Genomic DNA, 17930 nt, shown 5'->3' with positions numbered 1-17930 from the left:
CATCTCCCAGTAAGGGAATCACGGTTCTTTGCAGAAATGACTGAAACCAAGCCTGGGATTGAAAAGTACAGGATGAGTCTAAAGTATTTTGTCAGAACAGATAGCTCAGAATCTGTCAATGGCTATCAGGGTCATGTCAAAGCAGCCAACCTCAATAAGAAAATAAGTGCGATGAATTCAAATACATCATGTACATTTTAAATCATTGAGTTCATGTTATACAGAAAGAAGAAAAATCTTATTATTCACTTTTGGAGGATGCTCAGGAGCCAACTCATTGCTTTGAAAACTGGTAGATAAATAAAAATAATTAAGCATTGATCCTACTTTTCTATAAGAACTATACCTCAGGAAAATTAAATAATTGAGAAAGTACTATTGTTATGGAACTATTTTAGCTTATAAAGAAGAAATGTTAATATTAGAATATTCCCATTTTGCAACATCACGTGAATTGATCTAGTTTATAATAATCATAAAAAAGAAGCAACCAGATATTATGTATCATCATATGGAAAAACACAACATTAGTTAGTCCTGCCAAAAGAAAAAATTGAATCTAAATATGATCAAGTATCTAAATCTAACTACCAATTGATAAGAATTTAGGGAGCAGAGGTCAATGTTATATAAACCACAGGGAAACAATAAGCAAAATCCAAAGTTTGGGAAACTCTACAAAAAATTGTTTTACATCTTCTTTAAGGAAATTTCCAGGAAAAGGAAAAGGAGTTAGAGGAGAAACCTATAGATTAAAGAAGACTCAAGAGACACATAAACTAATCTGTACACTTAAAATCACAATGTATGAATTTTATTTGGATTCCAATCCAAACAAAACTATTTAAAAATTGTTAAGAAAATTGGAATACTCTGAACACTATGTAGGTATTGATAACAAAGAACCATTGTTAAATTTTTAAATGTGGAAATATATTATCCTTTATCTTTTAAAATTATTATCCTTTATCTCTTTTAGAGATACATTGCAAAATATTAGCAGATGAAATTATATGATGTATGGAGCTTGCTTCAAAATAATCCAGAGTAGACATTACGATTAGGGATGTAGGTGCAATACGACTGTAAGCTCCAAGTTGATAACTGTTGAAGCTGAGTGACAGGTATTCTGAAGTTCATTATCCTATTCTCTCTACTTTTTCACACATTTGAAATTTTCCATGATGAAAGCTTTTTTAAAAATAGATAAGTATGTGTCATCAAAAAGGATGAGTCTGGTCTGGAAAAGACATTTTACACCCATGTTCAGAGCAGCATTTTCTTCACAACAGCCAAAGAATGGAAGCAACCCAAATGTCCATCAACAGATGAATAGGTCAACAAAATATGACATATCCTTACAGTTGAATATTGGTCTTAAAAGGAAGGAAATTCTGCCACATGCCTAAACATGGATGAACCCACAGGACATTATGCCAAGTGAAATAAGCCAGACACTGAAGGACAAATATTGTCTGATTCCACCCATATGAGGTATCTAAAAGAGTCAAACTTGTAGAAACAGAAAGTTGAATATTGGTTGTCAGAAACCAGGAGGAGTGGGCTGACAGTTGTTGTTTAATGGGTACAGGATTTTGGTTTTGCAAGATAAAAAGAGTTCTAGAGATTGGTTGCACAACAGTGTGAATGTACTTAATACTACTGAACTGTATACTTAAAAATTGTTAGAATGCTAAATATTACGTTATGTGTATTTTACAATTTAAAATCCCTAATTTTTTAAGTATGTCTGGATCAGCAAGATTCTGGGAGAACGGGTATGATCAAAGGAAGACATTATACAGATAAGGTAGTCTTGGTATCACAAAACAGAGAAATAAACTTAGATGGAGTTGGATATTAAGGGAGAGGATAAACATTGGAAACCCATGGAAATGCAGTTGAGTTAAGGGAGAAAAAAGGATGATAATGAACCACTGGTCTCCAGAAGAGCCTGGATCCTATAGACGCCTGTGCTGGTGTGTATGAATACCAGAGTACATGAGCCATCCATATCCCAGGCTCCATATTGCCTCCCTGTATCGATAGTGTAATGCCTGGACAGAGCTCATATTCCTAAGGACCTTTGTAGGTTGACATGAACTTGTGGTCACTGAGGCAGCATGATACCTTGATTCTTCTCCCAGTCTCTCACTTTCATTCCCAAGTGTCCAGACTCCCCAGAAATAGTAGACTAGGAAAGACAAGACGTTAAAAATTGCCTTTAAAGCTGATGGGTTAATTTTGACATCTTCACTCGGAGAGGTACATGAACTTTAAGACTTAAATTTACCCCAGAAACTGATAAATAAAGCTTTATACATAAATATTAAGTATCTTTTCAAAACATCAAGCATTCTGCTAAAATATAATAAAGTATTAAGGCCAAGAAAGGGGTACTTTATATAATTGGAAAAAGCAGACTATTATGAAACACCCATTAACATTTTTAAGATTGATGCATAGTAAATTTTCATACAACGTAATTAAACAGAAAAAATAATGCAGATTAAGCGTTAGTACTAAAAAGGATGTCAGCACTCTTTGCAAAAACATTATGGTGTACTCTCTGTTCAGAACAAGTGTTTAAAACTAATGAACAAATATGCATTCAAAAAGATTTAGTAGCAAAGAAAATTAAAAATGGATTCTGAATTATTTCTATTCTAGATCATCTGTTCCAGCACCCTAATGAAGTTAAATAGTGCAACTAAAATTGTAATTCTAGTTAGATCACTGAATTTTTTTTTAAGTGTACCTATGCTGCCATAGTAGTTAATTGGGCTGAAAAAGAAGGGGTTGACTAAGGAATGCTGAGAAATGAACAGAATTACAAAAAAAAAAAAAAAAATACTGTCTTACGTAGCCTTTTCCAGGCTATGTCTGCATATTCTTAATATGTTTTTAATGAAATATCTTTATTATCATTAGTTCATCTTTAGCCCAAATCTCTACATGTAAGGTATTTTATTGTCAGTTCCAGGACTATGAGAGGCTACAGAATGGTAAAGACCATTCAAGGGGCTGGCTAGAGGTGGGGCAGAGGGCGCAGGATGGGCCCAGGATAGGGACAAATTCTAATATCAAAGCAGAGTCAAGGGTCTGGATATATTCTATCAATGCAAGTGACAGCAGAGGATCAGGAACCACTTTCAGGGTCCCTTCTTTGTATTCCCCTGGCACCCTTAACAAACCTCAAACATTGCCCTAGTAGATGCTTTATCACAATGATTAATTTATTTCTCTATTGTCTTCTAAATGCTTCTTTAAAATTGCCCCTCTTGACTTATTTGACTTTGCTATGCAAGCCCCGGATGGTGTCTGATATGAAGTAGGTATTTAATAATTGCTCTTAGGTATCTAGTTAAAAGATGGAATGAATAGTATGTAGTTATCTTCCAAGTCTATTGTCTTAGTCTTGATTTTTATCGTGAACTCAAGATCCATATTTCCAGTTGGGTGTTGGACAGCCCTGCTTGCATACCCCAAAGAGATTTTAAACAGATCCAAAGTCATTCACCATCCTCTCTCCCCACCCCCAGGACCTGGCAAACCTGTTCTTTCTCCCATTCTTCCTATTCCTTTGCTGAAGCAAGTGTTAAGGATTAAACAAATCAGAGAAGTTTACAGCAGATAGCAGATGCTCATGAAAGAAATGTATTTTTCTGGCCTTCAATCTGAACACTTTTAATACTGAAGTGATGGAGACCTCAACAATAATCTCAAACATCACTAAGAAAATGAGATGGGTATGTGTGGATTTGCTCCCTTGGCATTCCTTTCCACAGGGACCTGCCCTATCCAAGCCCTCTGAGGTTCTATAGGGGCTGCCAGTTGCAGATCTTCACTCCTCTTGATCGCATTGCCCAATCAGAATCTCGCTTCCTGGAACCAGCATGTTGAGCAGAGACAGTAGGCGGTTGGAGTCAAGTCACTCAATAATGAAGTATTTCTCTCAAATTCCAAGAGCTGGCCTGAGTACTGCTCTTCCCAAGGTCGCGGGCATCCTTCCTCCTTAAATCTGTGAACCCTCAGGGATTCTTTCAATCAACACTTTTTTCTTGTGTCAGAGTCTGTTTCTATAACCTAAAATCAAAGAATTCTGATACAAAGGAAAACATACTCAAATATGTGCACTGATATTTTAAATTGTTTTCAAAATAGCTAAAGAAAAGAGAGATGTGGAAGTTTTATAATGAAACCCAGGATTTGAGACTCTAAAAGGAAATAGCAGGTCTTAGAAAGAGAGGAGGATTCAAGGGAGTAAAATCCTGCCTTCGTTCTCATTATCTCTCTCTCTCTCTCTCTCTCTCTCTCTCTCTCTCTCTCTCTCTCTCGCATGCACACATGCACGCACTCTAGATGAGAAGGAAAGGGAGAAATATCTATGGAACCATTGTGGATATCAAAGAGTTTGGGAGGAGTCCTTATTTTTAAAAGACGTGCAAAAACTAGAAGAAGGGACTCAGAATCAAGGCTAAACACAAAAGATCCTGTGTGAATAGAATTTCAAAGCTCAGATCAAGGTGAAGCTTGTGAAAAATGCTGATATTTGTAGTTGTACATGGAAGATGGGAACAGGAGAAAGTTAAAGAAGAAAAAATACTAACATTTTTGAGCACTTACTGTATGTAAGGCTCCATCCTAGGTCTTTTACATAGAATGACTCAATTGTGAAAAAAAAGAAAAAAAGAAGGGTAGGGCTACAGATGGTCAAGTCCTTTGTTTGAGGTTATTAGTATAACCTTAATAAAGGGAATCTTCTTCCTCTAAACTAGAGAAATTGCAATGTTTTGTCTGACACTTATAGGCTGAGTATAAATGGAGGCCACGTAACCATATGTCTAAATATTTAGAAGTTATAAGTCAAGCTTGGTGCATGCCTAGCTCGTGTTTCCAACCAAGGCCCCACAGCCATCCCAGGGGATTACCCTTGAAATGCAAAGGCTAAAAGAGCCATGCTCTTTCCTGGATGGGCGCATAGATATGCTGGGATAAGGGCAAGATGGAACCTTCCCCTGGGCCCAGGAGCCCAGGGCAGGCACTATGATAGGAACAAGCCTGGTCATCTGGTCATCACCATAGGGAGCCCAGCAGGCTAATTCCCTTGGCTGCCTCACTTTTCCAACTGAAGCAGTTCAAAATGTTTCCCAAAATTACTCCTCAAAAAAGTGCAGTCAACTGAGAAACCCAGTCTGCCCCAACACCTACTCTGGGGTATTTGGGATGGCCAACATTAAACACAGCAGCCCAGCTCTTTGCCAGGTTTCTAGACAGAGGCCATGATTTTCTTCTAACTGCTACCCCATCTTACTGAAATGGGGGAGTTTCCTTATCTCCCTTGCAGGGCATGCAATAGGGGTGTGCCTCGCTTCCTGCCTGGCTGCTCAAACCCTAGGGGTATCATGCAGATGGGCAGGTGCAGAGACCACAGAGAGTGCTTTGGTGCTCTGGCCCCACAGCAGCATCTAGGACTCCTGAAGCCCATGCATGTGTTACAGTATGCTCTTTTGGCTATGCCATCTGCAGACGGCTTGTGTTAGTCAGCTTAATAGACTCTCTGCCTTATCACAAGGACAGGCGGCCAGTGTGACAGCCTGAGTTCTTGCCCAGTATACCAGAAGAATCAGATCACATGTGGGCTGAAAGTTTGAGTGCAAGATATTATTGCGTAGTGGAGGTGGCAGGTAGATGGGAAGATAGATGGGGAGCTGGAAGGGGTATGGAGTGGGAAGTTGGTCTTCCCCTGGAGTTGGGCCACCCAGTGGCCAGACTTCTCCAACCACCCCTGGCCTAACTCCCTTGGGCATCTGTGTTGTTCCACTGTTGCTGGTCTGTCAGTGTCTGCTGGTGTCTGTCTGCTGGTGTGTTCCTCTGCTCTTCTCAATGTCCAGCTGCTGTGTCTGTGCCCACTTAAGGTCTCAGGTTTATATGAGCACAGGATGGAGGGCATGGCAGGCCAAAAAGCAACTTTTTTAGCACAAAAACAGGAATGCTTGTCCTCATTTAGGTCCGTGGGCACAGGCCCACGGGTGGAGCCCTTACCAGGGCTTTCTACCCAGCACTTCCCTGCCACCCCCCGTACCATTACCCACTAACTACCCCATCATGTGCTCAGCCCAGCATCCTCCATCCTCCTGTGAGGCTGGAGTAGGGTCCAGTTCCCACATGTGTCCCTTTACCAAGATTTCCATTTGATCAATCAGTTATCAAATTTTCAAAAAAATCTATAAAACATAAAGAAAAAAAGTATTTCTGTATCAATGTTTGTCATATGTAGAGCCCTCTAAAACCTGTGACCAGGGCAGATGCCCCTATTGCTAGATGTAATAGTGGTAGCATTTTTATCTATACACCTCTTAAAATGTAGCATGCAAAGTTGAAACCAGCATATAAATATAACTTGACCAAGCCAGAATATATTGGGGCTATTACTTTCCATGATCTCGGCACTGTTCTAGCTGTGCAGCCCAAGATTATTAGCTTTTTAAACAGTCACATCACATTGTTGGTTCATATTAAATTAAGAATTAATTTAAACTCTTAGTTTGCTTTCACAGGAGCTTCTACCAAGCCAATTCTCTCCTATTCTGTAATTGATGGTTTTGAATCTAAATGCAGGATTTTACATATATTACTATTACACCTTTGCTTACTAGTTTTGAAATTTTTTTATGTCATTTGTAGTGTTTGCCATCACTCCTATACTTCTATCATGGGAAAATCAGTAAGCCATTCTGTATCTTCATTCAGGTATTTGATTAAAGTGGTAAGCAGGGAAAACAGCAGGTATAGAATCAATGAGGGAAGCTTAGAGACAGCAGGTTTCAACCGAGCTGTTTTGAAATGTTATTTCTAACAATCAGTTTTCTATCAATGGAATGGACTTTTTGGGAAGATGTGAGAAGAATTCAAGCAAAAGTCAAATGAGGCTCAGCAGAGGTTATAGAAAGAATTTTTGGATATGTAGACTTCTAAGGACACTTCCAATTCTAAGATTCCACAATTTGATGATTCTAAGTTCCAGAGTTATGAGAGAATAGCTTGGCATTCCTCAAGCTCATGTTGGATTCCTATAGGAAACCTTTCAGTGCCCACAAACTAATGCAATGATTCCTTTTTAAGATCCCTGCTCCACTCTGTCCCTGTCAGTGTTCTTACCATAGCCTACCTTTTTCTATACAGTAGTTGTTGGCCTAAGGGCCTCATTTCATGGTAAGCTCATTGCATTCAAGAACTACATTTTATTTATCTTTATTTCTCTTGTACCTATAGAACCCAATTTGTACTTAGTGGGTATAATATTAAATTGCAGGTAGGAAACAAGGGAGTGGGTTGGAGTTTGAATCCAGGAGACAGATAGAGCTCCAGGTGCAAAGAGATCTTAGCACTCCCTGAGTAGGTGCTCCAGGAAGGCAGAGGCCATGCCCATCTTGTCCTACTCCTCAGCAACCAGCAGAGTGCTTCACATGGTACACACTCAGTGAAATGTTTGTAGAACGAAGGTTGGGTCGACAAGTTTTCTGAGAAGTAATTCACTTTAATTCATTTTCTGAGTAAGTGCTATAGGAGTTGAGAAGAAATTATTTAAGCAGATAGTGAGGATAAGGAAGTCCTCAGTAAGGTTTTCCTTTTATTGAAAAGCAGCCCCGAAATCATTTTGTTTTCTAACAAAGAGCAGCCTGTAAAATCGAGCTGCACTTGCAGGGGTGAATACAAGCAGTTGTGCTAATAGGAAAGGGCTACCTGGGGGCCAGGCATGTCCAGCATGGTGGCTCCATCTTCCCCTTTCCTTGTCAACCACATGCAAGGTAAGGAGCTGGCAACATAGCAAAGTAGAGACTCCATTTGCATAATAAAAGATTAGGGTGGGGTGGCCAGCTTCCTTGTGCACTATGTAAATGTCATACCTGGTCCAGCCAATCTTTGGGCCCTATGTAAATCAGACACTGCCCCTCAAGCCTGTCTATGCACTCGCCATGGGCCAGAAGCCTGTGCACTAGCCATGGGCCAGAAGTCCCACTCAGGCACCCCTCTCTCTCAAGGAGAGAGAGCTGTTCTCCTTCCTCTTTCTTTTGCCTATTAAACCTCTGCTCTTAACCTCACTCCACGTGTGTCCATGTCCTTGATTTCCTTGGCATGAGGCAACAAACCTTGGGTATTTGCCCCAGACAACGAGGCCACTTCAGTAGGGCAGGAAGAAGCAAGAGAACACAAGAAGAACTGAATCTGACATCCATTTAAAAGCACAGACTGGACAGTAAGGCCTCAGTTGTCCTAATTGTTCTAGGAACTCACCCCCAAACCTGCCTTAAGACTTTCCACCTGAGAATAATTCTCTGATCTGAGAGCCTCCTGGTGTCTAACATCTTCCACCTATCACGTTTTGAGTCAAACTTCTGTTTTAGAGTACACTTGCCAGATTTAGCCAACAAACAAACTTCGAGGATACCCAGTTAAATTTGGATTCTAGGTGAACAAAAATAATTTTTTCAAGGTAACTGTGTTTTACGCCATCTCTGAGGCATGCTTATCTTATACGAAAAATAAAAATCTGTTGTTATGTGAAATTCAAATTTAACTGGGTGACCTGTATTTTATCTGGCAATCCTATTTGGGAGGCACACTCTGCAGTTGCTTTTCATAGAAATTGCCTTTTCTTAAACTGTCACTGGGCCCACATCCTCAGTCTCATCCCCTTGCACAGCATTAAATGCAGGCTGCGGATTATCATGGAAGTAACATCAAATGTCGAAGTGCCATTCTTTAGCCATCACACTGTATGTCACAAAACTTGTGATCCAATTTAGCACTTGCCCCCATGTTAGAGGGCTGACAGAAAGAAATTGAGTTCCTTTCCTCAGTTTTCACAGCAAGTCATTGTCAGAGCCAGAATTATAATCTAAGATTCTGAATTTGGAGGTTCTGTAAATTATATTGTCTCTCTGTGGGAAACTATATTCTCTTTTGCAGTTCTTCCTCTCTTAAAAGTCTTAAAATTGGGCCAGGCGCGGTGGCTCATGCCTGTAATCCCAGCACTTTGGGAGGCCTCAGGTGGGTGGATCACCTGAGGACAGGAGTTCCAGACCAGCCTGACCAACATGGTGAAACCCCGTCTCTACTAAAAATACAAAAATTAGCCAGGCATGGTGGCACGCACCTGTAATCCCAGCTACTCAAGAAGCTGAGGCAGGAGAATTATTTGAACCTGGGAGGCAGAGGTTGCAGTGAGCCCAGATAGCGCCACTGTACTCCAGCCTGGGCAACAGAGAGAGACTCCATCTCAAAAAACAAAACAAAACAAAAAAGTCTTGAAATTTCTTGACAATCCCCTAGGTATATAGCTAAGGGGTCGGGGGAGGGAAGAGCAATGGCATTTGAAAAAGAAAAGCATCTGTTACACATGAGCTTTCCAGAAGGCCACTTCTGTGACCTAAGGCACCTAAATACAGTTGGAGTCCACTTTGGCGTCAGAAGGCTAACTCCAAAATGCTCCTTTAAACAGCACCTGAGGCAAAAGAACAAATACAAGTCACTTCCTCGTGGCCTGTTTGTGCATATTTCTGTGTTGTTCAAGGCCTGAAAAGATTACAAAGGGGGGAAAAAGAAAAGAAGGAACAACAAGCTGGCTGGATTATTTTTTTTAACCTTTAAGTCCCTTAGACATTTTAAGTGACATTCACAAATGGCTTAATTTTTGAAAGTTGTTTTTGTGCTGAAAGATTGAATGTTTGATGCCTCAACCCTGTGGCTCTCCCTCCAGCCCAGCCAGGATTCAAAACATCTTTCAGTAAAACCATCTGTTATTTAAAACATTCTTGTGTCTTAAAATATACAAAACTCAAGACCTAACTGCTCATCGAAACCCCAAACACATTCTTTTGGGGCTGGGTTCCTCACAGAGAGGGATTCATAAAACCTTGCTTATTATTTGGAAACAGGTCTGAAGTTGGTCCAATTTTATCCTTTTCGTGGTTCATCATCCTAAAATACTTTGGTGTGGTAACAGGTTATTAACTTCTTAAGCTTCTAGCTATAATATTGTGCAGAATCCATTTTATTTCATAGCAAAGCAGGAGAGACCTAACTTCCAGATGAAGGAAATAGCCGTGCACATTATAGAATTGAACCAGTTTTTCTTTGTCAAAAACTGTGCCACAATTATCTGAACTGTAATCCTGCTTGAAACCTGTTGGAGACCCAGGACATGAAAAATGTCTAGGAATTTTACCAAAAGATGAAGCCATGAGCACACATCTTCTATGTTATTAAGTATTTGACAACAGGTACCAACCATAGTGACAAGCCTCAAAAGTGCATTTTTTTTAGGGTGAAATATTTTAATGACTTTGGAATAGACTGGTCTGGAAATGCCTTCTTCCTATAACTGCCAAGGTACACTGACAAACTTAATATCATGGTATAATGATGACAGCAGCATTTTAAAGCCTTGGCTAACATCTTTGCTTTCCACCAGGCAGGCAGCCCGGGTGAGAGAAGCTTTACTTCCCAGTTGAGAGCCCCTCTGTGATCAGAGACGCTTTGGGTCAAGGTCCTGCCAGTGTTTGTGTCTTTAAGCTCAAGAACTAAATAACCATTTCTAAACAGCCTTAGATCTTATTCTATTTTGGAAATAAATTAGCAATGTTTAATATTAATGAGGAAAAATTAAGACACTCTTAATATAGTAGATGCATGTAGCCTTGGATGCAAACAATGTAGTTTCTAAAAGTTCTGATGAAAACAAGGTGGTAGGCAGAGAATAACATGATGTTTGCAAATGAGCCCAATTAGATGAAGAATTCCTGTTCAACAGGGTGCCGGGGCTGTGGTGCAGGAGAAACAGCATGATAAGCTCCATATTGCTTTTCTGCATTCTCAGGAGGTAGAAGAGTGCAAGATGGGGCTGCTGAGAGGCTGCCATGGTTTTCAAAGAATGAGCTCAAACTGGACTGGACTCTCTGGTGACAGCTCTGTCAAAGAAGAAGGATCAGATACACTGAAAAATGAGCATCGTCATTTATATTTTTGTGGCTGTGGCCAAATCTGTCCTGTTTCTTTTTTTCTTTTCTTTTCTTTTTTTTTTTTTTTTTTTTTTTTTTTTGAGATGGAGTCTGGCTCTGTCTCCCAAGTTGGAGTGTGCAGTGGCACGATCTCGGCTGACTGCAAGCTCCACCTTCCGGTTTTACGCCATTCTCCCGCCTCAGTCTCCCGAGTAGCTGGGACTACAGGCGTGCACCACCTACGCCCGGCTAATTTTTTTGTATTTTTAGTAGAGACAGGGTTTCACTGTGTTAGCCAGGATGGTCTCGATCTCCTGACCTTGTGATCCGCCTGCCTCGGCTTCCCAAAGTGCTGGGATTACAGGCGTGAGCCACCGCGACCGACTATCTGTCCTGTTTCTGCCTATGGATCAGCATACTGAGGCAGGGACCTTAGGATCACAAGCAATTTTGTTTTTGAAAAGCACCAGCCCAGTGGAGGTGGATTTGCATGTGCGTGCAGGTGCCATCTAATAAAAGCTACTCACCATTCGGGATCGTGAGAACTGAAAACAGAATAATACAGATGTGGAGCTGAGGAGCGGCTGGGTAGAGCCCGACTCTGGCATCACCTCTAGGAAGGACAATGTGGGCAGCATTCCTCAGGGCTTTATGCTCATACAACTCAGCTAGGGGATATTGATTTTTTGGTAGTTACACCAAGCACTTCAGGGAACTAAAAATCCACATAGCACAAAAATCCCTTTCTAGGTAGGATGTTTTAGTTTGCAAATCGCCACGAGACAAGCTCAAGTAGAACAGAATCTTACGTTATAGGGGTTTCCAAACCACTCTGCCTCTTTCTCCTTCTAAATACCAGCTCCAAAGAAAGCTGGAGAAGTGTCTGCCTGCCGAGGCACTGCAGGATCAACATCTGTGGACAGCACTTTCTGTATTTGTTTGTGTGAGATGCTCGCGTTCAGCTTGGGGTCTGTTCTGAACGGAAGGCGACTTCCCTCACACTGCCATCCTGTCTTAGCCAAGACAAATGCTGAATTGTTTGTTCTCTCAGAATGATCTCCTGAGTGCCAAAAACTCAAAGATGAAAATGAATCCCACCCCCCCCCCGTTACAGATTCAGTTCCAACATAGCAAGTTGCACAATCTCTTGGGACCACTACCCTTGCCAGCCAAAAATTAAAACCAATTTGGCTACATAATAAGAAGCTACAAACATAATTCTTTTTTCTTCATTTGCCAAGAATTTGATGTTCCTGCAAGGATGAAAGTGAGGCATTCAGAGCTGTTTTAAGAGAAAAGAAATTGAGGCTGAAAACATGTTATTCCATTTTCTTTTTTTGCTGAAGAATTGAAACACTTGATTCAGACCCACAGCAGAAAAGATTCATGGAGTGAGAAGGTATACAAGTTGTACTTTATGCTACCAAAAGCACACACCCATGGTGTTGAATTAGGAAAAGAAAACATTTCTGTGGAACTGAGTAGACACAGAGGCCCTACATCACAGAGTCTGTCCGAAATATTGAGTTTATAAACTAATTTTTATTGCTGCATGCTTTTAAAAAGGCCTCAGAGGGACAAAAGAGAAAAGAAAAAAGGAAGAAAAACAAGCATCTATAATAAAGATGACTAAAAATGAATGTCAAATGCTAGAGACTTAGGTAGTTATTTTTTATGTGTACTGAATGCCTGCTACATGCCACATCTGCTCTAGGTACTTTGCATGTATTGGTATATTCTTAATCCCATTTTACAGATACAGAAACTAAGAAACAGAGAGGCCGTGTAACTTGCCCAAGGTCACACAGCCAGCAAGAGGCAAAGCCAAAATTTAATTTAGTCTAGCACAAAACTTGTGTTTTCCTTTCTTTTCTTTTTTTCTTTTTTTCTTTTTTACTTTAAGTTCTGGGATACATGTGCAGAACGTGCAGGCTTGTTACGTAGGTGTACACGTGCCATGGTGGTTTGCTGCATCCATCAACCCGTCATCTACATTAGGTAATTCTCCTGATGCTATCCCTCTCCTAGCCCCCGACCCCTCAACAGGCCCTGGTATGTGATGTCCCCCTCCTGTGTCCATGTGTTGCTGTTCAACTCCCACTTATGTGTGAGAACATGCGGTGTTTGGTTTTCTGTTCCTGTCCTTGTGTTCTTAATTAGCTGACTTTGCTGCAGCTTGGGATCCTTTAATCTTTTTTTTCCCACTCTGATAGATATGATGTGATGAGCTAAGCATAATAAACACAGCTTTTGGGATATCCTCAATTTTTGACACAATTTAATGGTAAAGCAATTAGGGCCACACATTTTTTTTAATATGGCATCTATTAACATGCTTTTATATGAATAATAAAATCAGTCATCTAAAGGCATCCAATAATACAGACGGCTAATCTGTTTAACTGAACATTTTTAAAGACAATTTTTTTCTAGACCTCCACTCCAAAGTTAACATTGATAAAGTCAGTGAATATCAGTAAAGAACAAATATAAAGAAATTTTGTATTTCAGTTGTTAAACATAGAAAGTAAAATATAAATTTTAATCTTATTAATATGAATAATATTGCAATTTTTACTTGTACCATGCAAGTAAAATCTGCTTTTGATTCTATGACCATAACTGTTGTGTTATTAACAGATAAGTGCACAGCATTATTCTTACTCTCATGCAATGCAAATATAGATGTATTTTACATACGCCCTTTATCTACCCTTGCCTTAAAAATTTATTCATGGGTAAAATTAAAAAATAAACAGAAGTAGCTATGATCAGAAGTTGCACGTTTTTAATCACAACTATAAGAGACATCGGTAACTATCAAAAGAAATCATATCAGAATGGAAAAACATGAAGCAACATCACTATAGATATAACCTTGAATCGGTTCTGATTTCTTAAAAAAAAAAAGGAACTTCAGAACCCTGTTTTAGAATTATTAACCAACTAGTTGCTGTATATTTTATAACTCATCATAACACATCACTGTCTCTCGATATTATGATTAAGAGCAGGTGAACTGGATGGATTTTGCCACAGTCCGGTTCAGCTACTCATTCATTTATTCATTCATTCAGCAAATAGTGAATACTTCCCATGTGTCAGGGTCTGTTTGCCCCAGGGTGGCATATCCATCAGAAATTGAGTTCTCTATACCTCATGCCCAATAAGAATATTCAGTGTATCGAATAATATAGTATTTATTAAATACTCTGGGCTTTTCTGCCTTTTTTCAGTTCTCTTTCCTGGCAGCCTCTCATCCAAATGAGGGGCCCTGCTTTCTCTAGAAGAGCACAGTGGAAGTTAAAGACCTTTCGTCCTAGTCCAAAGCATCCTCCACAAATTTCATTTCACTTCCGAGTAAATTGGAGCTTAATAATTCCAAACTCAGTGACAAACTACCCCAAGGCTGCTGCTCATTGTCACCTGTCTCTGGCTGTTTGTCATCAGCGTGTCTGAAAGCCCCCTCTATCTCATCTGTCATTGTTGGGAGGCAGATGGAGCAAAAATGAGCTGGGATGGTCGCAGTTGGTGGAAGAAATCAACATTCCTCCTGAAAGGCAGACTACTTAAGGAATGATTCATGGGCTTTCACTAAAAAAAAAAATAAATAAATAGTAAATGGCTGTTGACTCCTGACTCTAAAGTTGATTTGGGCTATAGGGAAGTCAAAGTCAGTAGCAGAGAGAAAAGTTAAGGTGGTAAACCTTGAGGGAAAAAAAAATCATGACTGTATTCTAAGTGCCACAATTAGAAACCTCTGAAAACCTCTCTCTCTCAGCTCTGAATTTCAAAAATATGATGGATTTTTCTGCTTGAAAATAATAGTCTTAAGGATAAAGGACCCTTGGAAAATCCAAGAGGAGGCAATTACCCAACCTCTACAAGGCAATTAGCAGTCAATCAAAGTACTGTTTATTTGCTTTTTATTTAAAAAAAAAAAAAAACTTCATTGTTTACACGACTGCGTTGAATTTTTATGAAGCCCATAATAGAAACTTACTGACTCATCGACAGAACTTGAGTTGATTCAGAAAATGCTGTGCTAAAAATCTCAATTTGGTATTTTGGGCTTTCTTATAAAGGAGAGGGTTTTAGCAGCTCTTTAAACCAAATCCTGGCCTGGCACGGTGGCTCATGCTTGTAATCCCAGCACTTCGGGAGGCCGAGGCAGCCAGATCATGAAGCCAGGAGATCAAGACTATCCTGACCAACATGGTGAAACCCCACCTCTACTAAAAATACAAAAATTAGCTGGATGTGGTGGTGCGCACCTGTAGTCCCAGCTACTTGGGAGGCTGAGGCAGGATCATCACTTGAACCCAGGAGGCAGAGGTTGCAGTGAGCCAAGATCATGCCACTGCACTCCAGCCTGGTGATAGAGTGAGACTCTGTCTCAAAAAAAAAAAAAAAATCCTGAAAACACAGTTCATCACTCGAGACATTTTTCAGGTTGTCATGTGTGTGCGTGTGTGTGTGTGTGAGTGTGTGTGTGTGTGTGTGTGAATGTGTGTGTGTGTGTGTTTAGCAATCCTGTGTCTAGGTTTCTTTTCCTATATTTAGTCCTTCAGTGGCATTCTTTGTTCCACCTTGAAATTACAAACAAACAATACACATAACAACTGCAAAATTCATTTAACAACACAGTAGAGCAAATGAATCACAGGACTTTTGGGAGATGGATTTTTAACTTGTTATGGAAGCACAAAACAAGATGTGTCTAAGTCAGCAGGCTTTTTGCTTTCTGAGCAGATGTGAAATGTGTTCTCTTCCATTGGTGATGAGCCACAAGAGGTTGGAGGAACTGGTCTGATTTAATTCAAAGTCACCTGAAGCCTTGTTTGAAGTTGATTAAGGCAATTCAGTTCAATTCAATACACATTTGCAGAGCTACCTCATGCAAGGAGGTAAGTGTGCTAAGGGCTACAGAAGCCACAGAGATATTTGAGAAAAGCCAGCCCCTCCGAGCTCAGAAGACTGACATCCCAGCAGCATCATTACACAACCTTCTTCTTAATTGCTTTTAGTGATCCTATAAAATACACTAGGCATAGAGCTACCTTGAAAACGAAAGTAAGCATAAACAGCCTATTTCCTGCAACTTTTGGAGCCTACATGTTCTAGATCAAAAGCAAGAAAGGAGAAGTCAAATATTTAATGCACCATTCACTTTGGAAACCCTTTTTTTCACATAATTGGTTTTTATAGCTATGTGATTTTTATGCTAATGTATTTTCTCTGTGATAATAATTTACTAAGTTTTATTAAACTTATTTAGACTTAAAGTATAATTTCATTTTTTATTCTAAGAGTTCTAAATTTTAATTTAATTTTTAATTATTAAGCTTTGAGAGAAATGATAAGGGAGATAGATAATTAAATATTAAAACTTTCAAGTTTAATTCTCTATCTCCCCTATCATTTATTTTAAAGCCTGATAATAGTAGCTAACATTTATTATGCTTGCTCAAAACCAATAACCATATGAAGCACCTGAATATATTACCGCATCTAATCCTTACTCTATTTCTATGAAGTGGATATAATTACTATTCCACTATTACAGATGATGAAATTGAGATTTCATGAAATTAAGTAACTTGTCCAAGTCACATTGAGGTTTGAATGCTGGCTTATTTTCTTCCTTTCTGATCCACTCCTTCCATATTACTCAGCTATCACAATCTCCAGGCTTTCAGGCTTTGTATTTATTTGCTTCCTTTACACTATTGGCTTCACATGAACCAGACAGCAGAGCCATTCCCTAGACTTTGTGAGTCTCAAGCTTCTGCCCCAACTCTGAGGTCTCCATCCTCGCTCCAGGCCACAGATCATCAATGTCTACCTCAGCGGTTCTCAACTAGGGGTGACTGTGCTGCCCAGGGAACATTTGGCAGTGTCTGGAGATATTTTGGCATCTCAGCTGGAGGTGGCTGGGGGTAGGGATGCTCCTGGCACCTGGTGGGTAAAGGCCAGGGATGCTGCTGAACAGTTTAACAACGCACAAGAAATATCATTCCAAAATGTCAGTAGTGCTAAGGCTGGAAAATCCTGACCTACATTATCTACTTGATCTTTAACATACGCTCTGTGACATTGTGAATTGTATGTTTCTCTGACTCGGTTATCCATGGGACCTAATGTAACACTTCCGTATCCCCAGTGACCTAGCGCAACACCTTATCCAGAACAGGTGCGTAATAAATAGATCAGTAATGATGAGTCATTCTTCTCTTCTTCAACACTTCCTTCAGTATTCCACAGATAACTACCGAATATCTTTTTGGGGTGGTACCAAGTTGGACCCTAGGGATAACATGTAAGCGATAGAGACATGCCCCTGCCTTCAAGAAGCTTATAGTCTAGAGGAGACCAAGTGATGAGTGCCAGGGAGGAGATCTGTGGGATCTATGGGTCTAGGGGCAAGGAAAAGCATAGTAGGGATAAATAATGGGGGGCAGTGGGGGTGGGAGTGCATGATGGTGAAAGAGGCTTCCTGGAGGAAGAGACAATTAAGAGACAGACACCTGAAGGATGACAAAGAGTTAAACAAAGGAAGAAAAAGAAGTATTTGGCCTGGCATGGTGGTTCACGCCTATAATCTCAGCATTTTGGGAGGCCAAGGCAGGCAGATCACCTAAGGTCAAGAGTTCGAGATCAGCCTGGCCAACATGGCGAAACCCCATCTCTACTAAAAATACAAAATTAGCCAGGTGTGGTGGCGGGAGCCTGCCATCCCAGCTACTCAGGAGGCTGAGGCAGGGAAATTCCTTGAACCAGGGAGGCAGAGGTTGCAGTGAGCCGAGATCGTGCCACTACACTCCAGCCTACGTGACAGGGTGAGACTCTGCCTTAAAAGAAGGAGAAGGAGAAGGAGAAGGAGAAGGAGAAGGAGAAGGAGAAGGAGAAGGAGAAGAAGAAGAAGAA

Source organism: Macaca mulatta, chromosome 3 (genome assembly GCF_049350105.2).
Source record: "Macaca mulatta isolate MMU2019108-1 chromosome 3, T2T-MMU8v2.0, whole genome shotgun sequence".
In the NCBI taxonomy this organism is placed as follows: domain Eukaryota; kingdom Metazoa; phylum Chordata; class Mammalia; order Primates; family Cercopithecidae; genus Macaca; species Macaca mulatta.
This window is presented reverse-complemented; position numbering follows the sequence as displayed.